General features: G+C 47.0%; 1 long non-coding RNA gene across 1 annotated transcript in view; it reads left to right on the forward strand.

Annotated features, from left to right (window-relative positions):
- The window catches only part of LOC135043854 (uncharacterized), a 94778-nt gene that overhangs the window by 22842 nt on the left and 47239 nt on the right, over positions 1–24697 (forward strand). Inside the window, exons 2-3 of the long non-coding RNA XR_010236646.1 lie at positions 19724–19818; positions 20483–20519. This is a non-coding gene — a long non-coding RNA (uncharacterized LOC135043854). The remainder of the gene's footprint in view (positions 1–19723; positions 19819–20482; positions 20520–24697) is intronic.

Genomic DNA, 24697 nt, shown 5'->3' on the forward strand with positions numbered 1-24697 from the left:
TGGACAGAAATATTCAGGCAAAGGTACTCTTTAATCGGCTGATGGAAGTTTCCGGGCTGTTACTTTCCCCATATCAGCATTGCACTGAAAAGGGTTGAAGCACCTTTAGTGCTATCCTTGTCATCCAGGAGGCTGTGGAGCAATGTCATGCTGAAAAATGGGGTAAGTATTTGCTGGCGTTGAACCAGTCCAAGGCTTTTGACCGGGTTAATCATCAGTACCTGTGGGCAGTGCTGGAAAGGTATGATCTTCCAGTAAGGATGGCAAATTGGCTACGTGTCATTTACAATCAGGCTGAGAGCTTCCCGCTTGTCAATGGTTGGGTTGGGCCCGCGTTTTCGGTTGACTCGGGTGTCCGTCAGGGGTGTCCCCTGAGCCCCCTTATGTACGTATTCGCAATTGATCCCTTTGTGTGGAGGATTGAGTGCGGCACTGTTGCAGGGGTGCAGCTGGGTCGTGGGCTACCACTGAGGGTGGCGGCCCATGCTGATGACGTTATTGTGGTCGTGTCGTCTGTGGCAGAGGCGCATGACATGGAACGTCTTATCTGTGAGTACTCTGGGTCTTCGTGCTTCAGGATCAATCAGGACAAGTGTGAAGCTTTCTGGATGGGGGAGGAAGGTGACGAGTTTGCCCTTCCGGATAGTCTCCCCCATGCCAGTCCAGAGATAAAAGTTCTAGGTATTAATTTTGGCCGTGGTGATTATGCCACTCAAAATTGGGATAAGAGTCTGGAAGATGCTACTAGAAAGGTGCAGTCCTGGAGAGAGTGGCAGCTCTCTCTCGGGGAAAGGGTAGATTTGTTCAAAACCTACTTGGTTCCGCTTTTCTTATATGTCAGTTATGTGTGCTTTTTGCCACAATCTTTGTGGACCAGGATGTATTCTTTATTCTTCTTGATGTTATGGGGGAATGGAATAAATCTGGTCAAGAGAGGGATTACCTACAGATCGAGGGAACAAGGCGGGCTGAGTATGGTCAACCCAGTAGTGTTTTCAGCTACAATATTTTTAAAGCTAAATCTAGGGAGTTTGTTTCTAGAAACTCCCCCTCGATTGGTAGAAAGTTTTAGGGCCTGGGTGTCTCCCTTCCTTGGGTTATGGATGGATGGTGGCCGAGTAAAAACCCTTGGAGTCCGGCATGGATACCTCCCGATCTACGTTATACTGTGCTTGAAGATGACGAGGCTTTGGGGGCTGGAGGTGGGTCAAGTAAAAAACTTCTCTAGAAGGGAGTTGGAGAGAAGAATTTTACAGACTCACTTCTTTGCTCCGCTGTCGTTAAGGGACTGGCCGGGCAGTGTCTGCTCAGATGGGTTGTCTCTGATTAATTCTCAGAGAATCCCACTGAAGTTGAAAGATATTGCCTGGCTTTCCTTCCAAGGGAGATTTTATGTGCGGGGTAATCTCAAGTGCCGAAGTGCCGATGATCGTGGTTGCCCACGTGAGGAATGTCTAGAGGAGGAGGAGACAATGGACCACTTCCTCCTTGAGTGTCCCTTCAATATAAAGGTTTGTAAAGCGGTTTAAAGGGCCTTGCGCATCCCGTGCCTTTCGGGGCTTAGTTACCCTGAGTGGGTTTATGGGACGTTCAAAGGGTATAAAGGATATGATTTAACCACAATTTTTTTAGTTAGTTTAGCAGTTAGGTTTCACACATGAGGTGCACGGTGTCAGGTTTCCCTCAGAGCAAAGGTCCTCCCCTGTGAAGTGGTGGAGGGAAATATTCTACACGAGATTAGGGGGATGATGGATATGGACCGGAAGAGGTTGGATGCTGTCGAGTGGTCCAGGCTCTGGCGCCAATTGAAACCCCCTTGAGTGGGTAGCAGAAATCCTTTTCTTGTTCATCTTCTGACTTTCTGTTGTTCACCCCCCCATAGATTGTCTTTTTCTGTTTTTTTTTTTTTTTTGTTGAGACGGTTTACATGTGGCTAAAAGATTTCATTCATTTTTTCATTGCTTGTGGTTATGATGTGTATTGTTTGTATAGTAGGTTGGTTTTGTCTAGATGATATATGTTAAGCTGTACTGGCAGTATGTGCAGCTATACAAGCTTTGTTGCTTTCTGTTTGGTTAGCTAGACAACAATTCAGTGTATACTGTGTGTCTTGTTTTATGAATTTTACCATATTTATATAATAGATGTTGCAATTTTTTTATTAAAAAGATACAGAGACTCGTTAACCATTGCAAAACTATAGCTACTTATTCATAATAGATAATGATAGTGTTAAGGTGCCCACTTGGGCAGCGTATTTCATGCCCAAACCAGTGTTGGGCAAGGCAAAATCTATGTGGGTCATATGCAAGTGACCCGACTCAGTTGATTTCAGGTGTCAAAATTCTTGCCCGAGACTCGTTAACCCTTGCAAAACTACAGCTACTTATTCAAATTAGTAATTCATAATACTGTGAATGTGCCCACATGGGCAGCGTATTTCATGGCAAAACCAGCGTTGGGCAAGGCAATATCCATGTGGGTCATATCAAAGTGACCCGATTCAGTTAAATTCAGGTGTCAAAATTCTTGCCCGAGACTCGTTAACCCTTGCAAAACTACAGCTACTTATTCAAATTAGTAATTCATAATACTGTGAATGTGCCCACATGGGCAGCGTATTTCATGGCAAAACCAGCGTTGGGCAAGGCAAAATCCATGTGGGTCATATGCAAGTGACCCGATTCAGTTGATTTCAGGTGTCAAAATTCTTGCCCGAGACTCGTTAACCCTTGCAAAACTACAGCTACTTATTCATAATAGAAAATGATAGTGTTAAGGTGCCCACTTGGGCAGCGTAGTTCATGCCCAAACCAGTGTTGGGCAAGGCAAAATCCGTGTGGGTCATATGCAAGTGACCCGATTCAGTTGATTTCTGGTGTCAAAATTCTTGCCCGAGACTCGTTAACCCTTGCAAAACTACAGCTACTTATTCAAATTAGTAATTCATAATACTGTGAATGTGCCCACATGGGCAGCGTATTTCATGGCAAAACCAGCGTTGGGCAAGGCAATATCCATGTGGGCCATATCCAAGTGACCCGATTCAGTTGATTTCAGGTGTCAAAATTCTTGCCCGAGACTCGTTAACCCTTGCAAAACTACAGCTACTTATTCATAATAGAAAATGATAGTTTTAAGGTGCCCACTTGGGCAGCGTAGTTCATGCCCAAACCAGTGTTGGGCAAGGTAAATCCATGTGGGTCATATGCAAGTGACCCGATTCAGTTGATTTCAGGTGTCAAAATTCTTGCCCGAGACTCGTTAACCCTTGCAAAACTACAGCTACTTATTCATAATAGAAAATGATAGTGTTAAGGTGCCCACTTGGGCAGCGTATTTCATGACGAAACCAATGTTGGGCAAGGCAAAATCCATGTGGGTCATATGCAAGTGACCCGACTCTATTGATTTCTGGTGTCAAAATTGTTGCCCGAGACTCGTTAACCCTTGCACAACTACAGCTACTTATTCAAATTAGTAATTCATAATACTGTGTATGTGCCCACTTGGGCAGCGTATTTCATGGCAAAACCAGTGTTGGGCAAGGCAATATCCATGTGGGTCATATGCAAGTGACCCGATTCAGTTGATTTCAGGTGTCAAAATTGTTGCCCGAGACTCGTTAACCCTTGCAAAACTACAGCTACTTATTCATAATAGAAAATGAGAGTGTTAAGGTGCCCACTTGGGCAACGTATTTCATGCCCAAACCAGTGTTGGGCAAGGCAAAATACATGTGGGTCATATGCAAGTGACCCGACTCTATTGATTTCAGGTTTCAAAATTCTTGCCCGAGACTCGTTAACCCTTGCAAAACTACAGCTACTTATTCATAATAGAAAATGAGAGTGTTAAGGTGCCCACTTGGGCAGCGTATTTCATGCCCAAACCAGTGTTGGGCAAGGCAAAATCTATGTGGGTCATATGCAAGTGACCCGACTCAGTTGATTTCAGGTGTCAAAATTCTTGCCCGAGACTCGCTAACCCTTGCAAAACTACATCTACTTATTCAAATTAGTAATTCATAATACTGTGAATGTGCCCACTTGGACAGCGTATTTCATGGCAAAACCAGCGTTGGGCAAGGCAAAATCCATGTGGGTCATATGCAAGTGACCCGACTCAGTTGATTTCAGGTGTCAAAATTCTTGCCCGAGATTCGTTAACCCTTGCAAAACTACAGCTACTTATTCAAATTAGTAATTCATAATACTGTGAATGTGCCCACATGGGCAGCGTATTTCATGGCAAAACCAGCGTTGGGCAAGGCAATATCCATGTGGGTCATATGCAAGTGACCCGATTCAGTTGATTTGAGGTGTCAAAATTCTTGCCCGAGACTCGTTAACCCTTGCAAAACTACAGCTACTTATTCATAATAGAAAATGATAGTGTTAAGGTGCCCACTTGGGCAGCGTATTTCATGCCCAAACCAGTGTTGGGCAAGGCAAAATACATGTGGGTCATATGCAAGTGACCCGACTCAGTTGATTTCAGGTGTCAAAATTCTTGCCCGAGACTCGTTAACCCTTGCAAAACTACAGCTACTTATTCAAATTAGTAATTCATAATACTGTGAATGTGCCCACATGGGCAGCGTATTTCATGGCAAAACCAGCGTTGGGCAAGACAAAATCCATGTGGGTCATATGCAAGTGACCCGATTCAGTTGATTTCAGGTGTCAAAATTCTTGCCCGAGACTCGTTAACCCTTGCAAAACTACAGCTACTTATTCATAATAGAAAATGATAGTGTTAAGGTGCCCACTTGGGCAGCGTAGTTCATGCCCAAACCAGTGTTGGGCAAGGCAAAATCCGTGTGGGTCATATGCAAGTGACCCGATTCAGTTGATTTCTGGTGTCAAAATTCTTGCCCGAGACTCGTTAACCCTTACAAAACTACAGCTACTTATTCATAATCGAAAATTTAAGTGCTAAGGTGCCCACTTGGGCAGCGTATTTCATGCCCAAACCAGTGTTGGGGAAGGCAAAATACATGTGGGTCATATGCAAGTGACCCGACTCAGTTGATTTCAGGTGTCAAAATTCTTGCCCGAGACTCGTTAACCTTTGCAAAACTACAGCTACTTATTCAAATTAGTAATTCATAATACTGTGAATGTGCCCACATGGGCAGCGTATTTCATGGCAAAACCAGCGTTGGGCAAGGCAATATCCATGTGGGTCATATCCAAGTGACCCGATTCAGTTGATTTCAGGTGTCAAAATTCTTGCCCGAGACTCGTTAACCCTTGCAAAACTACAGCTACTTATTCATAATAGAAAATGATAGTTTTAAAGTGCCCACTTGGGCAGCGTAGTTCATGCCCAAACCAGTGTTGGGCAAGGTAAATCCATGTGGGTCATATGCAAGTGACCCGATTCAGTTGATTTCAGGTGTCAAAATTCTTGCCCGAGACTCGTTAACCCTTGCAAAACTACAGCTACTTATTCAAATTAGTAATTCATAATACTGTGAATGTGCCCACATGGGCAGCGTATTTCATGGCAAAACCAGCGTTGGGCAAGGCAAAATCCATGTGGGTCATATGCAAGTGACCCGATTCAGTTGATTTCAGGTGTCAAAATTCTTGCCCGAGACTCGTTAACCCTTGCAAAACTACAGCTACTTATTCATAATAGAAAATGATAGTGTTAAGGTGACCACTTGGGCAGCGTATTTCATGACGAAACCAGTGTTGGGCAAGGCAAAATCCATGTGGGTCATATGCAAGTGACCCGACTCTATTGATTTCTGGTGTCACAATTGTTGCCCGAGACTCGTTAACCCTTGCACAACTACAGCTACTTATTCAAATTAGTAATTCATAATACTGTGTATGTGCCCACTTGGGCAGCGTATTTCATGGCAAAACCAGTGTTGGGCAAGGCAATATCCATGTGGGTCATATGCAAGTGACCCTACTCTATTGATTTCAGGTGTCAAAATTGTTGCCCGAGACTCGTTAACCCTTGCAAAACTACAGCTACTTATTCAAAATGGTGAATTATAGTGTATGTGCCAACTTTGCCAGCGTATGTCATGCCCAAACCAGCGTTGGGCAAGCCATAATACAGGTGGGTCATATGAAAGGGACCCTACTCTGTGAATTTCAGGCGTCAAATGTGTTGCCCAAGACTCATTGACCCTTGCAAAACTGAATGATCTGAATAAGAAGCTGGAGCTCGAATAAGAAGTGAATAAGAAGCTGGAGCTTGAATAAGAAGTGAATAAGAAGCTGGCCGAATAAGAAGCTAACTTCAGCCTCGTGTGATCCTTTATGTTATCCTATATACTGTACTTACACGGCAGGGGCTAACTATCTATAGGCTCAAGTCCAGAACATGGGACCCTGGGCTATCAGTTTCACTTCTCACGTGAACATCTAATAGGAATAGTGTGGCAAATATATATATATATATATATATATACATACATATATACATATATTTTTATGGCACTCACAGTCCCAAAGTCATCCACCTGGGTGCCTTCCTCAAAATTACATAGAGATTGGCGGCACTCCAAGATTTTCTCAACAATTACAATTGTTGAGAAAACATTGGAGTGCCGCCTGGTTCTTTTTAGCAGCTAGGGGACAAGCTAGCTTGCCTTCAGGAACCCTCCATCTCTCTCTCTCTCTCTCTCTATATATAATGACCACCTCCTAAATTTTACGTCGGCAGTGTGTAGCCAATGATGTACGTCACGTGTCATGCGCTGTTTTGGTGGGTATATAAGGTGTGCAATCAGTGGCGTAACTACAGTCCCCACAGCCACTGCGGAGGCGCAGGGCTGCGTGGGGCGCTGCCACTGATCGCTGCAGCTGCTGTGTTTGAGACTGAGTCCGCACGCCTCTCCTGTGTCCCTCCTGGCGGCGTGCGGCGGCATGTCTGTAAAATGAAGTGCCGGTTCGTGAACCAATCAGAGCTCGCGGACCGGCAGCCAATCAGGAGCCGCAGCTGCCGGTCTGCGAGCTCTGATTGGCTCACAAACCGGCACTTCATTTGACAGACACGCTGCCGGAGACACAGGAGAGGCTCACGCTGTGCACTCTGGCTCCTTCCCGGACTGTACCACTACTAGCACAGGGGGGGGGGGGGGGGGCATATTTGGCACTGGGGGCATATGTGTAGCTGGAACTGGGGGGAATATTTGGCATTGGGGGCATATGTGTATCTGGTACTGTGGGGGCATATGTGTTTCTGGCACTATGGAGGCATATTTTTATCTGGCACTGGGGGCATATTTGGCACTGGGGGCACAGCCCTAGCAACAAGAATTACCCCCTGGTAACAAGCATGACACCCAGCTCATGAAATCCCTGGCAACAAGCATTACCCCCTAGCAACGAGCATGACACCCAGTGCATGAAACCCCTACCAACGAATATTACTCCCTGGCAATGAGCTTGACACCCAGCACATGATACCCCTGGCAACAAGCTTAACACCTAGCACATGAAACCCCTGGTAACGAGCATGACACCCTGAGCATGAAAACCCCTGGCACCGTGCATGGAATCAAGAGCATGAAACCACTGGCAATGAGCAGGTAATTTAAAAGTAATTAGAAGCCTTACTGTAGGGCTTAATATGTAATGGGCATTGCGGTGTGTGGCATAATGTATCACGGACATTGCGATGTGTGGCATAATGTATCACGGACATTGCGGTGTGTGGTACACTATATCATGGGCATTGTGGTATGTGGTATAATGTCTCAGGGGCATTGCAGTGTGTGGCATAATGTATAATGGGCATTGCGGTGTGTCATGATGTGTCACAGGCATGACGGTGTGTGGTGTACTGTATCACAGGCATTGTAAATGCTATAATGTCTCGGGCATTGCAGTGTGTGACATAATGTATAACAGGCATTGCGATGCGTGGCATAATGTGTCACAGTCATTACGGTGTGTGGCATATGGGCATTATTGTGTGTGGCATAATGTCTAAGGGCCATTACAGTATGTGGCATAATGTATACTGGGCATTACTATAAGGAGGAAAAATGACAAATAATGTAAGGGGCATGAATCAGTATTATTTTTCTCATACGTCCTAGAGGATGCTGGGGACGACATCAAGACCATGGGGTATAGACGGGATCCGCAGGAGACATGGGCACTCTAAACACTTTTCATTGGGTGTGAACTGGCTCCTCCCTCTATGCCCCTCCTCCAGACCTCAGTTTTAGAAATGTGCCCAGGTCGACTGGATGCACTCTGAGGAGCTCTACTGAGTTTCTCTGAAAAGACTTATGTTAGGTTTTTTATTTTCAGGGAGATCTGGCATCAGACTCCCTGCTTCGTGGGACTGAGGGGGCAGAAGCAGAACCAACTTCCTCAGAGTTTCATGGCTCTGTTTCTGGCTGACAGGACACCATTAGCTCCTGAAGGGAACTGAATGCTAGCCGTGTCTAGATGCTCCCTGCCACAGCACGTCGTCACCCCCCTCGCAGAGCCAGAAGTCAGAAGACAGGTGAGTATGAGAAGAATGATCTTCAATCAAGTAAGTGACGGCTGAGGTGCGGCCCACACACACAGGCACTGCAGGGTGCAGGGCGCAGGGGGGGGTGCCCTGGGCAGCAAGAAAAATACCTCAAACTGGCTAAAAGGGGGCATAAGATGACGCTGGCACAGCCCTACCCCCGCCAGTATAAATATTGTCATGGATACTGAGGGGCGGAGCTTCTTCCTCAGGCAGCCAGCACACACTACTCAGCAGAATTTTCTCTCTCTACTCAGGTTGCAGAGAACACGCTGGTCCTCTCCTCCAATACTGGCACTGGGTTTGTGAACTGGCTGCTCCTATCTTGTGTCCCTCTGACAGATTTTACTGTGGGTCTGTCCCCAAAATAAGTCCCAGTGTGTCTGTGAGTGTGGTGTACACTTGTGAGGCTTGTCTGAGGCAGGGAGTGTCTCCCCGGAGGAAGCCATTTTAGGGACACAGAGTTGTAATGTGGTGGCGCTACCGGCACACCAAGAGCCTGCATAGGTGAAAGAGCTACGTGACAGTATAAGTCTGAATCTAAGGCTGCATGCTGGAGAAAAATCTGTGGAAGCTGTGATTTTTCAGGATGCTGTTATTCCTTATGCGGGCGGCCCCTCTGGGTCACATAAGAGACCATTTGCAAATGTTGTAAACACTGATACCGACACGGATTCTGATTCTTGTGTCGACAATAGTGAATCCAGAGAGATAGATCATAAATTGGCAAAAAGTATACAATATATGATTGTGGCTATAAGGGACGTGTTGGAGGTTACAGAAAGCACTCCTGTACCTCAGGAGAAAGCTTATTCATATAAGGAAAAGAAATCCAAAGTCATGTTCCCTCCTTCACACAAACTAAATGCTCTGTTTGAAGGGATGTGGGTGAATCCTGATAAAAAAATTTCGTATTCCCAAAAGGATTCACATAGCTTATCCTTTCCCGGTAGAAGACAGGAAAAAATGGGAGTCACCCCCTGTGTTAGACAGTGCACTTTTCATGTTGACAAAGAAGGTAATTCTCCCTGTTCCTGGCACGGCTTCTCTTAAAGAGCCGTCAGACCGCAAAATGGAAACGACATTGAAATCCATTTATGTTACCAATGGTACACTGCTCAGGCCCACTATTGCCTGCGCATGGGTGAGTCGTGCTATTGAAAAATGGTCAGAAAGCGTGTCATCAGAAATTGACACGATTGATAAAGATGAGATACTCCTTAAGTTAGGGAATATCAAGGACGCTGCCGCCTACATGCTGGAAGCAATGAAGGATATTGGACTCTTGAGTTCACAAGCCGCTACCATGGCAGTATCGGCTAGGCGGGCGTTATGGATTCGCCAGTGGAACGCGGATGCAGATTCCAAAAGAAACATGGAGGGTCTCCCATATAAAGGTGAGGCCTTATTTGGCGATGGCCTGGATGCGTTAGTCTCGGCGGCTACCGCAGGTAAGTTAACATTTTTGCCCTCTGCACCGGCAAAAAAGACCTATCACCCGCAAATGCAGTCCTTTCGGCCCAGTAAATACAAAAAGGCGAGAGGTTCCCCCTTCTTTGCAGGTAGGGGAAGGGGAAAGAAGCCCACACCAGCTCCAGGTTCCCAAGAGCAGAAGTCTACCCCTAATTCTGCCAAATCCCCAGCATGACGCTGGAACTCCCTTGCGGGAGGCCGCTCGGGTGGGGGCACGTCTCAAGCTCTTCAGCCAGGATTGGATTCTGTCTGGCCTGGATCCTTGGGTGTTGCAAATAGTATCCCAGGGATACAAACTAGAGTTTCAAGACGTTCCCCCATGCCGATTTTTGAAATCGACCTTGCCAGCTTCTCCGCCAGAGAGAGAAGCAGTAACAGCGGCAATCCAAAAATGATGTCAAGACCAGGTTATAGTCCTGGTACCGTTGTCACAACAAGAGCGGGGTTTTTATTCAAGCCTCTTTGTTTTTCCGAAGCCTGACGGCTTGGTCAAACCGATCCTAAATCTAAAAGATCTGAATTTCTTCCTGAAAAGGTTCAAGTTCAAGATGGAATCACTTCGGGCGGTGATTGCCAGTCTGGAGGAGGGGGACTACTTAGTGTCGGTGGACATAAAGGATGCTTACCTGCATGTTCCCATTTATCCTCCTCACCAGGCTTATCTGAGATTCGCGATTCAGGATTGCCATTACCAATTCCAGACGTTACCTCTCGGTCTCTCCACGGCGCCGAGGGTATTCACCAAGCTGATGGCGGAGATGATGGTCCTCCTTCATCAGAAAGGAGTCAATATAATCCCTTATCTGGACGACCTCCCGATAAAGGCGAGATCCAGGGAGTAGTTATTACAAAACATATCCCTCTCCCTGTCAATACTCCAACAACACGGGTGGATCATAAATTACCCAAAGTCACAGTTGGAACCGACGACAAGGTTGTCTTTCCTTGGGATGATTCTGGACACAGAAGTTCAGAGAGTATTTCTTCTGCGGGAAAAGGCTTTGGAAATCCAAAAAATGGTAAAACAGATATTGAAACCATCAAGTGTGTCGATCCATCAGTGCATTCGGTTGTTGGGGAAGATGGCGGCGGCCTACGAGGCCATACAGTTTTGCAGGTTCCATGCCAGAGTACTCCAGTGGGACCTGTTGGACAAGTGGTCGGGGTCACACCTACACATGCACAGAAAGATAATCCTGTCGTCAAAAAACAGGATTTCGCACCTGTGGTGGTTGCACAGCTCTCACCTGCTAGAGGGACGCAGGTTCGGGATTCAGGACTGGGTCCTAGTAACCACGGATGCAAGTCTCCGAGGCTGGGGAGCAGTCTCTCAGGGTGAAAACTTCCAGGGACGTTGGTCACAACAGGAAGCCTGCCTTCTCATAAACGTTCTGGAGCTAAGAGTCATTTACAACGGCCTTCAACAAGCGGTACATCTTCTTCAAAACCGTCCCGTGCAGATCCAGGCGGACAATGTAACAGCAGTCGCATACATAAACAGGCAGGGCGGAACGAAAGCAGAACGGCAATGGCAGAGGCGACAAAAATCCTCCGCTGGGCAGAAAGACATCTACAAGCTCTGTCGGCAATATTCATTTCGGGAGTGGACAACTGGGAAGCAGACTTCCTCAGCAGACACGATCTCTATCCAGGAGAGTGGGGCCTCCACCAAGAAGTCTTCGCAGAGGTGACTTTGGGGAGTTCCTCAAATAGACATGATAGCATCTCGTCTCAACAAGAAGCTTCAGAGATACTGTTCCAGGTCGAGAGACCCTCAAGCAGTAGCATTGGATGCACTCGTGACCCAATGGGTGTTTCCGTCAGTGTATGTTTTCCCTCCACTTCCGCTGATCCCAAAAGTACTCAGGATCATAAGAAAGATAAGGGTTCGAGCAATCTTCATTTCCCCAGACTGGCCAAGAAGAGCTTGGTACCCAGATCTTCATCAGTTACTCATAGGAGATCCTCGGCCTCTTCCTCCTCGGGAGGACCTGCTGCAGCAGGGGCCCTGTGTGTACCAAGACTTACCGCGGCTACGTTTGACGGCATGGCTGTTGAGCGCCATATCCTAGCCAGGAAGGGTATTCCTAATTAGGTCATCCCCACCCTTAATCAGGCCAGAAAGGGAGTAACGTCAAAACATTACCACCATATTTGGAGAAAATATGTGTCTTGGTGAGAATCCAAGAAAGCTCCTACGGAAGAGTTTCACTTAGGACGTTTTCTCCATTTTTTTGCAGGATAGTGTGGAGACGGGCCTACGATTGGGATCAATCAAGGTCCAGATTTTGGCCTTGTCAGTGTTCTTCCAAAAACAATTGGCCTCTCTTCCGGTGGTTCAGACCTTCGTGAAAGGGGTTCTGCACATCCAGCCTCCATTCGTGCCTCCAGTTGCACCATGGGACCTTAACGTGGTATTGCAGTTCCTTCAATCAGATTTTGAGCCTCTACAAAAGATAGAGTTGAAGTTTCTCACTTGGAAAGTGGTGATGCTTTTGGCATTGGCATCCGCAAGGCGGGTGTCGGAATTGGGGGCCTTGTCTCACAAGAGCCCTTACCTGATTTTCCATGAAGATAGGGCAGAGTTGCGAACTCGCCAACATTTTCTTCCAAAGGTGGTTTCTGCTTTTCACATAAACCAACCTATTGTGGTGCCAGTAGTTACTGACACATTCACTGATTCAAAGTCTCTAGATGTGGTTAGAGCTTTGAAAATCTATGTTGCTAGAACAGCTCGTATACGGAAAACAGAGGCTCTGTTTGTCCTGTATGATCACAACAAGATTGGCTATCCTGCTTCCAAGCAGACTATTGCACGTTGGATTAGAAATACGATTCAGCAAGCTCATACTATGGCTGGATTGCCGTTACCGACGTCAGTAAAGGCCCACTCCACTAGGAAGGTGGGCTCATCCTGTGCGGTTGCCCGGGGGGTCTCGGCATTACAACTTTGCCGAGCAGCTACTTGGTCAGGGTCAAACACATTTGCTAAGTTCCATAAATTTGACACCTTGGCCGATGAGGACCTAAAGTTTGGTCAATCGGTGCTGCAGGGTCATCCGCACTCTCCCGCCCGTACTGGAGCTTTGGTATAGACCCCATGGTCTTGATGTCGTCCCCAGCATCCTCTAGGACAGTGGTTCTCAAACTCGGTCCTCAGGACCCCACACAGTGCATGTTTTGCAGGTAACACAGCAAGTGCACAGGTGTATTAATTACTCACTGACACATTTTAAAAGGTCCAAAACATGCACTGTGTGGGGTCCTGAGGACCGAGTTTGAGAACCTGTGCTCTAGGACGTATGAGAAAATAGGATTTTGATAACCTACCGGTAAATCCTTTTCTCCTAGTCCGTAGAGGATGCTGGGCGCCCGTCCCAGTGCGTACTTTACCTGCAGTTTAGTTATTACAGTTACACAAGTTGTGTTATCTTGGTTTCAGCATGTTGCTGCAATTAGTTCATGCCTGTTGGCGTGTGTTATGTTGAATGCCATGTGTGCGGCATGGTTGAGGGTGTGAGTTGGTAGATATCTCACCACTAGTTAAGTAATTCCTTTCCTCGAAATGTCAGTCTCCCTGGGCACAGTTCCTACAACTGAGGACTGGAGGAGGGGCCTAGAGGGAGGAGCCAGTTCACACCCAATGAAAAGTCTTTAGAGTGCCCATGTCTCCTGCGGATCCCGTCTATACCCCATGGTCTTGATGCCGTCCCCAGCATCCTCTACGGACTAGGAGAAAAGGATTTACCGGTAGGTTATCAAAATCCAAATTTTTTCCTGTGGTGGCCAACGTCTGGGCGTGCAGGTTGCAAAACTGAGGTATAAGGTAGTCTTTTCCTGCAATGCCACGCCCGCTTTAAGCAACGCTACACCCATTTAATCAAAATTAACCCTCATTTGCGGCGTGCGCCTATTCATCACTTTACTAGTGGCAATTGTGGGGAGGCGCGCCAGAGAATGTTTTGGCATGGGGGAGAAAAATTTCTAGTTGCGCCACTGTCAGCGCACATATCACTTGTTGCTATCAAGGGTAGAAGGGGCGATTTATCCGAGTTGCAAAAAGGGATTATTATCAACTTTTGGGCCAAGGGTGGCAGTATTTCTTAAACAGTGCAGTTTGTGAACTGTTCGCGTGCTGCTGTGGTGAAGTTGTATCGTGACTGGCGCCATTGCGAATAACCAACATGCTATGTGCTATGGATGTGAGAGGTGAACGCCAGCTACAAAGGTGTGTGAGGGATGACCGACATGTTACAGACGTGTGTCTAAAGTTACAGTTCAGCCCGTCTACCTGCTGTCTGTGCTACACATGGCGGTTATTCTGGCTATTAGCTAATGGTCATAATAATGTGACTCGAGCATGTATATAAAAGTGAAAATATGTATATATGTATGTTTGTGCTTCATAGGCTTCTACAAGGCTCGTTGAATCTGTACCAAACTTGGTACACATACCATTCATTATCCTACTTACAATACTACCCCTTCTGGGGTCAGGGCCGTGTATTTTATATATAAAATGAATAGGTCTGTTTGTCAGTCCGGTTATGCATTTGGACACTCCAGCACCAATTGGGTTGAAACCAAAGCAAGGTGGTCCAGTTGTATCCTGGTCAGGTTTTGGTGGTGGAGGGGTGGGGGGATTAGGGTCCTAGTCGGACCTCACAGCATAATGCACTGGGCAGAACTTTGACCCAAGGAGCCTGTTCTGAATGGTTTTGGAAGAAAACATCAGAGAGTGGTAACATTGGATACCAGAAGGCATACTAGGGGGTTAGGGTTAGTCGGACCTCATGGCGGAATGAGCCAGGCAGAACTTTAACCCAGGGAGCCTGCTCTAAATGGATTTGAAAGAAAACTTCAGAGAGTGGTAACATTGGAGCCCAGAAGTCATACTAGGGGGTTGGGGTTGGTTGAACCTCATGGTAGAATGTGCCGGGCAGAACTTTGACCCAGGGACCTATTCTGGGCCTTCCACTGGATGAATTTGGAAAAAATGGATATCACTCCTGGAGGGACGCAGGTTCAGGATTCAGGCCTGGATCCTGGTAACCACGGATGCAAGTCTCCAAGGATGAGGAGCAGTCACGCAAGGTGAAAGCTTCCAAGGAAGATGGTCAAGTCAAGAAACTCACCTTCACATAAACATTCTGGAGTTGAGAGCTGTGTACAACAGTCTTCATCAAGCGGCACACCTTCTTCAAGGTCGTCCCATACAGATCCAGTCAGACAATGTAACGTCAGTAGCTTACATAAACCGTCAAGGCGAAACAAAAAGCAGAGCGGCAATGGCAGAGGTGACAAAGATACTCCTCTGGGCAGAAAGACATGCAAAAGCTCTGTCGCCAATTTTAATTCCGGGAGTGGACAACTGGGAAGCAGACTTCCTCAGCAGACACGAACTCCATCCAGGAGAATGGGGCCTCCACCCAGAAGTCTTTGCGGAGGTGGCAAGTCGTTGGGGCGTTCCTCAAGTGGATATGATGGCAACACGTCTCAACAAGAAGCTTCAGAAATATTGTTCCAGGTCGAGAGACCCACAAGCAATAGCAATGGATGCACTTGTGACCCAGTGGGTGTTTCAGTCGGTGTATCTGTTACCTCCACTTCCACTTATTCCAAAAGTTCTCAAGATCATCAGAAGAACAAGAGTTCGAGCAATCCTCATTGCTCCAGACTGGCCAAGGAGGGCTTGGTATCCAGATCTTCAAGAGTTATTACTGGAAGATCCTCTGCCTCTTCCTCTTCACGAGGACCTGCTTCAGCAGGGGCCGTTAGTTTATCAAGACTTGCTGCGTTTGACGGCATGGCTGCTGAGCGCCAGATCCTAGCCCGTAAGGGTATTCCCAATGAAGTCATTCCCACACTTATTCTGGCCAGGAAAGGGGTAACGTCCAAACATTACCATCGTATTTGGAGAAAATATGTATCTTGGTGTGAATCCAAGAAGTCTCCTGCGGTGGAGTTTCAATTAGGACGACTTCTCCTATTTCCACAGGCGGGTGTGGATGCTGGATTGAGATTAGGGTCTATCAAGGTCCAGATTTCGGCCTTGTCAGTTTTCTTTCAGAAACAGTTGGCTTCCCTTCCTGAGGTCCAGACATTCGTGAAGGGGGTTCTGCGCATCTAACCTCCCTTTATGCCTCCTGTGGCGCCATGGGATCTTAATGTGGTGCTACAGTTCCTTAAATCGGACTGGTTTGAGCCTCTGCAAGAGGTGGAGTTAAAGTTTCTCACTTGGGAAGTGGTCATGCTGTTGGCCCTGGCTTCAGGCAGACGAGTGTCTGAGTTAGGAGCTCTGTCACACAAGAGTCCTTATTTAATATTTCATGAAGATAGGGCTGAACTGAGAACACGTCAGCACTTTCTTCCAAAGGTTGTGTCTTCTTTCCATATCAACCAATCAGTGGTGGTGCCAGTGGCTTCTGACACCTCAGCCGTTTCAAAGTCCTTGGATGTCGTCAGAGCGTTGAGGACTTATGTTGCAAGAGCGGCTCGGATAAGGAAAACAGAATCTTTGTTTGTCCTTTATGACCCCAACAAGATTGGAGGTCCTGCTTCTAAGCAGACTATTGCGCACTGGATCAGGGGTACCATTCAGCACGCTCATTCCACGGCAGGATTGGCGTTACCGACTTCGGTAAAAGCCCACTCTACAAGAAAAGTGGGTTCTTCCTGGGCGGCTGCCCGGGGTGTCTCGGCTTTGCAAATCTGCCGAGCTGCTATTTGGTCAGGTGCAAACACGTTTGCTAAGTTTTATAAGTTTGACACCTTGGCTGCTGACGACCTTAAATTTGGTCAGTCAGTTCTGCAGGAACATTAGCACTTTCCCGCCCATACTGGGAGCTTTGGTACATCCCCATGGTGCTAAAATGGACCCCAACATCCTCTAGGACGTAAGAGAAATAGGAATCCTTTTCTCGTAGTCCGTAGAGGATGCTGGGTGCCCGCCCAGTGTTAATTTTTCCTGTTGATTATGTTTATCTTTTTACACAGTTTTCATGTGTTCAGATGTTGACAGCTGTTGCTGTTGTGTTATGCATGCTGGTTGGCATGAGTTATGTTAAAGGCCATGTTAGCCGACCTGTTTTTTGTGTATGGTGTGAGCTGGTGTGAGTCTCGCCACAAGTTTAATAGTAATTCCTCTCTCGAAAATGTCCGTCTCCTCGGGCACAGTTCCTATACTGAGGTCTGGAGGAGGGGCATAGAGGGAGGAGCCAGTTCACACTGTTAAAAAGTCTTAAAGTGCCGAAGGCTCCTGCGGAACCGTCTATACCCCATGGTACTAAAATGGACCCCGGCATCCTCTACGGACTACGAGAAAAGGATTTACCGGCAGGTAATTAAAATCCTATTTTCACTGACATACGTGTATCATCTTTTCAAGGGCTGCCTCACCTCAACTGATTAGTTGGATTTATTTCTATACAGTATTTTATAATCTATTTTCTATCCACAACTCAATTAGTAACAGAGGTTCTGATGCTGAGTTGAATTGTGAGTCTGTAAACACAGCATCTTGTGTGTTCTCTCATTGCTCATGCTCCAAGAGCAAGTAGTGTTCACGCTAGCCTTCTTTCACGGGGCGCTGTGCCCTGCCCCTTTTCTGAGTGGCAGAATGCACCCTGCCAATTTGTGCCCGCCCTGCTGATTACTAAAGGACTGCCTACTCACCGCCGCGCCGGTGCGCTGTCACTGCCCCCTGCCGCGATGTCGCTCCTCCCCGCCGCTCTGTCTCACCGTGCTGTCACGCCTCTCCGCCGAGCTGTCACTCCCCCCTGCCACGCTGTCACTCCTCCCTGCAGCTGCCTTAGGCTTGTCGTGCCGATGCGCTGGCTGAAGGCTACACTGTAGGCTGCTGGGGATCTGGTAAGATGAAGAGGGCTGGGTTTGCTTTTCCCGCCGAGGCATACCCAGCCCTCCCTCCTCTGTATACATGACCCTATAAAAGAGGACGCCGGGGAGGATCAGTGTGGTGGCCATTTTCAACCAGGTCCGCGGTGTGTGAGGGGGGACCAGCGCGATCAACTCCCGCAGCATCAGCCCCCAGTAAGTAAAATTGCCACAAAAAAGCGGAGTTCAAAAATGTGCCCTACCTGGTGCAGTGTGTCTCAGTGCTCTCTACCTAGTGCAGTGTGTCTCAGTGCTCTCTACCTGCTTGCAGTGTGTCTCAGTGCTCTCTACCTGGTGCAGTGTGTCTCAGTGCTCTCTACCTGGTGCAGTGTGTCTCAGTGCTCTCTACCTGGTGCAATGTGTCTCAGTGCTCTCTACCTGGTGCAATGTGTCTCTACCTGGTGCAATGTGTCTCAGTGCTCTCTACCTGGTGCAATGTGTCTCAGTGCTCTCTACCTGGTGCAATGTGTCTCAGTGCTCTTAACCTGGTGCAATGTGTCTCAGTGCTATCTACCTGGTGCAGTGTGTCTCAATGCTCTCTACCTGGTGCAATGTGTCTCAGTGCTCTATACCTGGTGCAATGTGTCTCAGTGCTCTATACCTGGTGCAGTGTGTCTCAGTGCTCTCTACCTGGTGCAACGTGTCTCAGTGCTCTATACCTGGTGCAACGTGTCTCAGTGCTCTATACCTGGTGCAATGTGTCTCAGTGCTCTCTACCTGGTGCAATGTGTCTCAGTGCTCTATACCTGGTGCAATGTGTTTCAGTGCTCTCTACCTGGTGCAATGTGTCTCAGTGCTCTCTACCTGGTGCAATGTGTCTCAGTGCTCTATACCTGGTGCAATGTGTTTCAGTGCTCTCTAACTGGTGCAATGTGTCTCAGTGCTCTCTACCTGGTGCAATGTTTCTCAGTGCTCTCTACCTGGTGCAATGTTTCTCAGTGCTCTCTACCTGGTGCAATGTGTATAACGTGCTCTATCTGGCGCAATATGTATAACATGCTCTACCTGTCGCAGTGTGTATAGGAGGTTCTACCTGGTGTATTGTGTATTAGCTGCACTACTGTGTGGTGTAATGTGAATTGCCACTATTATGTGGCCACGCCCCTTCCCCCACGAAATAACGCCCCTAAATTTTTGCTGCGTGCCTTCGGCACGCACTGTCCATGCTTTCACATGTAGGAATTGGAGGACCAAGCATTATAGTATGTACCTAATTTTGCCCTTCTAACTTAAAAATGTGCCCTCCCGAATGAAAAATGTGCCCTCCCGAATGAAAAATGTGCCCTACCCGTGATCAGCACCCTGCCCTAAAAAAAATCCCAGAGTGAACACTAAGCAAGCGTGTGCAAGTACGTGTGATGCAGAATTTTACGCAGGCATTAGATGTAAATGAAACATCAACCATCAGGCTACAGCCCCCAACCCGCCTACCCTATCTGGGTACAGCAACTGAGCTTCTTATTAGTTACAGGTGCCTGACCCAACTCCCTGTACATTTTGGGTCTTCTAATGACTGTACGATGCTATAAGAGTGCAGAGGAGTTGGGGGGGGGGTGATCCATGACTAGAAATATACAGTTTAAGTAAGAACACATACAGTAGGAGTGAAAGAACGCTTAATACAAGTGCTGCATTTATTTTTAAAACCAGGGGAGGATGGGAGCCAGATAACTGAGCCTGTATGGTGATGATGGTACTGCTGAAACTGGTCACTTTTTCAGTGTACTATGTCAAACTGAGGTCTCCAGCTACATAAGTGATGAGCAGTGGCCACTACAGACATATCAGAGATCATGTGTTTATGATACAGGATAATGGTACTCCATTTGGTTGCATCATTTCTATCTTTCTTTTTCTGCAGTGCCGGCATTGTCACAAAGTCCTATTTTTCTGTGCTAGATCCATATTAAGGGCACATGTGATTGTCAGCTTCTATGAGGAGTTTGCGGTGATGCTGTGAGTTATTTCCTCTCTCATATCTATTGAAAGTAATTTTGGAGTCTCTACACCTACCTCCATTCCTGCACAACAGCATAGATTTCAAGACCTCACTTCGCTTTTATAGTAGTGGTAGTGGGAAAGGGGTGGGGGGATGGTGATTGGATGAGGGTTATGAGTCTATTGGTATAGGGCGTCTTATAATCTTAATCAGGAACTGGTGGTAGAGCAGCCGCAGAAAGGATATTAATAATAATAATTTGCAAAGCAATTTTCTCATACTAGGACTCAAAGGAGGTGATGTAATTGTTCTACCCCGTGGTTGCACTAGATGGCACGTGACAGAGCAATTTAATTATTGCTACACTCGGAAGCGAATAGTGACAGACGGACACTTCTCATCTTGCAGTATTCTAAGGTTGGCTGCATTTTAGGCGTCCAATGGGAGTTTGGGAACCCAAAGTAGTACTTTAGATGGGTTTAGCTGTGTTGTGTGGCTAAACCTGGTACTAGTGGTCATGCACACGCAGCCATTATGTTTGGGCATCCAAAAAACATTTGAGTTTCCCCCAAAGTGCTTTAATTTTGTAAATTATAAAACATTTGATGCAAAATAAACTTAGAATATTAAGACTACAGAAAAGAACTAAACAGTTTGGTTGTATTTCTTTTTTTTCTTCAGAAATGAAATGGTCATTATTGAAATGTTGCGGAAACAGGTAAGTCATGAGTCTGTTTTTGAAGGTTTCTAGAATGGAGGCCTCTCGGACTATGCAATCAAGTAAGTTCCAGAGAGTCGGAGAGGTAAAGCTGAGAGCTCTACCTTCAACTGAATTGTGGGAGATTCCAGATACTGCTAATAGTCCTTACTCTGCAGATCGCATAAGTTAGTTTGGAGTATAAGGAATCTGAAGCTACTGTACATCAGATACCTTGGACTCTGGGTATTTAGGGCATTGAATGTCATTAAATCAATCTTGAAATAGATTTGCCATCTTATAGGCAGCCAGTGACATGAGTATAGAATGGGTGTTATTTGTCTGGAAAGTTAACAGCCTGGCTTCTGTATTTTGTATCAGCTGCAAGCATTGCAGTTCTTTTGCTGGAAGACCCAGGTAGAGGGAATTGCTAAACACACCAGACAATATAATATAAGTAATGTGGACAAGTGGTATAAGTTCAATGACATAGGAGGTGAACATGCATGTAGAAGGTAACATTACAACTATTGGTTGATCATTGTGAATGTTTAATGTATTAATACAATACAAATTTGTTGAGATATTGTTTCTTTATTCAGGTAGAACCATGGGTCGTATACGTGACGTGACTGAGTGACAAAAGGGAGTCATTGTTTCTCTGACGTCCTAGTGGATGCTGGGAACTCCGTAAGGACCATGGGGAATAGCGGCTCCGCAGGAGACTGGGCACATCTAAAGAAAGCTTTAGGACTAGCTGGTGTGCACTGGCTCCTCCCCCTATGACCCTCCTCCAAGCCTCAGTTAGATTTCTGTGCCCGACGAGAAGGGTGCACACTAGGGGCTCTCCTGAGCTCTTTGTGAAAGTTTTAGTTTAGGTTTATTATTTTCAGTGAGACCTGCTGGCAACAGGCTCACTGCATCGTGGGCCTAAGGGGAGAAGAAACGGATTCACCTGCGTGCAGAGTGGATCGGGTTTCTTAGGCTACTGGACATTAGCTCCAGAGGGACGATCACAGGTTCAGCCTGGATGGGTCCCGGAGCCGCGCCGCCGGCCCCCTTACAGAGCCAGAAGAGCGAAGAGGTCCGGTGAAATCGGCGGCAGAAGACGATCCTGTCTTCAGATAAGGTAGCGCACAGCACCGCAGCTGTGCGCCATTGCTCTCAGCACACTTCACACTCCGGTCACTGAGGGTGCAGGGCGCTGGGGGGGCAGCGCCCTGAGACGCAATAAATCGATAAAACCTTATATGGCTAAAATAAATGCATCACATATAACTCCTGGGCTATATGGATGCATTTAACCCCTGCCAAAACATATAGAAAAACGGATGATAAGGACGCCGAGAAAGGGGCGGAGCCTATCTCCTCAGCACACTGGCGCCATTTTCCCTCACAGCTCAGTTGGAGGGAAGCTCCCTGGCTCTCCCCTGCAGTCACTACACTACAGAAAGGGGTTAAAAAAGAGAGGGGGGCACAAATTAGGCGCAGTATAAACAATACAGCAGCTATAAAGGGAAAAACACTTATATATGGTTATCCCTGTATATATATAGTGCTCTGGTGTGTGCTGGCAAACTCTCCCTCTGTCTCCCCAAAGGGCTAGTGGGTCCTGTCCTCTATCAGAGCATTCCCTGTGTGTGTGCTGTGTGTCGGTACTTTTGTGTCGACATGTATGAGGAGAAAAATGATGTGGAGACGGAGTAGAGTGTCTGTAATAGTGTTGTCACCCCCTAGGGGGTCGACACCTGAGTGGATGTACTGTTGAAATTGCGTGACAGTGTCAGCTTTGTATAAAAGACAGTGGTTGACATGAGACAGCCGGCTACTCAGCTTGTGCATGTCCAGATGTCTCATACAGGGGCTCTAAAGCGCCCGTTACCTCAGATACAGACGCTGACACGGATACTGGCTCCTGTGTCGACGGTGAAGAGACAACCGTGATTTCCAATAGGGCCACACATTGCATGATTGAGGCAATGGAAAATGTTTACACTTTTCTGATAATATGAATACCACCAAAAAAAAGGGGTATTATGTTTGGTGAGGAAAAACTTCCTATAGTTTTCCTGAATCTGAAAAACAAAATGAGGTGTGTGATGATGCGTGGGTTTTCCTCCGATAACAATTGATAATTCTAAAAAGTTATTGGCAGTATACCTTTTCCCGCCAGAGGTTAGGGTGCGTTGGGAAACACCCCCTACAGGGGATAAGGCGCTCACACGATTGTAAGAACAAGGGCTCTACCCTCTCTTGAGATGGCCGCCCTTAAGGATCCTGCTGATAAAAAGCAGGAGGGTATCCTAAAATGTATTTACACACATACTGGTGTTATACTGCGACCAGCAATCGCCTCAGCCTGGATGTGCAGTGCTGGGTGGCGTGGTCGGATTCCCTGACTGGAAATATTGATATCCTAGATAAGGACAGTATATTATTGCCTATAGAGCAATTAAAAGATGCTTTTCTATATATGCATGATGCACAGCGGAATATTTGCCGACTGGCATCAAGTATAAGTGCGTTGTATTCTACCAGTAAAGTGGTCAGGGATTCCAAACGGCATTTGGAAGTATTGCCTTAAAAAAGGGGATGTACCCTAGGTCGCCTCTCAAAATAAGACGCCGTATTATCAGGCGCAGTCCTGGTTGGCAAGCGGACAAAAGGGTTCCTCTTTTCTGCTCGTGACAGAGGGAGAGGAAAATGGCTGCAGAGATCAGCCAGTTCCCAGGAACAGAAACCCTTTTCCGCCGCTGCCAAGCCCTCAGTATGACGCTAGGGCTTTACAAGTTCAGGCACGGTGGGGGCCCGTTCTCAGTGAATTTCAGTGCGCAGTGGGCTCACTCGCAAGTAGACCCCTGGATCCTTCAGGTAATATTTCAGGGGTACAAATTGGAATTCGAGACGTATTCCCCTCGCCGTTTCCAAAAGTCTGTTTTACCGACGTCTCCCGCTGACAGGGAGGCAGTTTTGGAAGCCATTCACAAGCTGTATTCCCAGCAGGTGATAATTAAGGTACCCCTCCTGCAACAGGGAACGGGGTATTATTCCACACTATTGTGGTACCGAAGCCAGAAGGCTCGGTGAGACCGATTTTAAAATCTAAAATCTTTGAACGCTTACATACAGAGGTTCAAATTCAAAATTGAGTCACTCAGAGCAGTGATTGCAAACCTGGAAGAAGGGGACTACATGATGTCTCGGGACATCAAGGATGCTTACCTTCATGTCAAAATTTACCCTTCTCACCAAAGGTATCTCAGGTTATGGTACAGAACTGTCACTATCAGTTCAGACGCTGCCGTAGGGATGGTCCACGGCACCCCGGGTCTTTACTGAAGTAATGACCGAAATGATGATATTCCTTCGAAGGAAGGGAATTTTAGTTATCCTTTACTGGGACGATTCCCTGATAAGGGTAAGATCCAGAGAACAGTTGGAGGTCGGTGTAGCACTATCTCAGGTAGTGTTGCGGCAGCACGAGTGGATTCTCAATATTCCAAAATCGCAGCTGGTTCCGACGACTTGTCTTCTGTTCCTAGGGATGATCCTGGACACAGTCCAGAAAGAAGGTGTTTCTCCCGGAGGAGAAAGCCAGGGAGTTATCCGAGCTAGTCAGGAACCTCCTAAAACCGAACCAAGTCTCAGTGCATCAATGCACAAGGGTTCTGGGTAAAAATGGTGGCTTCCTACGAAGCAATCCCATTCGGCAGATTCCACACAAGAACTTTCCAGTGGAACCTACTGGACAAATGGTCCGGGTCGCATCTTCAGATGCATCAGCGGATAACTCTGTCACCAAGGACAAGGGTGTCCCTCCTGTGGTGGTTGCAGAGTGCTCATCTTCTAGAGGGCCGCAGATTCGGCATTCAGGACTGGGTCCTGGTGACCACGGATGCCAGCCTGCGAGGCTGGGGAGCAGTCACACAGGGAAGGAATATCCAGGGCTTATGGTCAAGCCTGGAGACAAAAATATCCTGGAACTAAGGGCCATTTACAATGCCCTAAGTCAAGCAAAGCCTCTGCTTCAGGGTCAACCGGTATTGATCCAGTCGGACAACATCACGGCTGTCGCCCACGTAAACAGACAGGGCGGCACAAGAAGCAGGAGGGCAATGGCAGAAGCTGCAAGGATTCTCTGCTGGGCGGAAAATCATGTGATAGCACTGTCAGCAGTGTTCATTCCGGGAGTGGACAAC

This window comes from Pseudophryne corroboree, chromosome 2 (genome assembly GCF_028390025.1).
Source record: "Pseudophryne corroboree isolate aPseCor3 chromosome 2, aPseCor3.hap2, whole genome shotgun sequence".
NCBI classification, from domain to species: Eukaryota; Metazoa; Chordata; class Amphibia; order Anura; family Myobatrachidae; genus Pseudophryne; species Pseudophryne corroboree.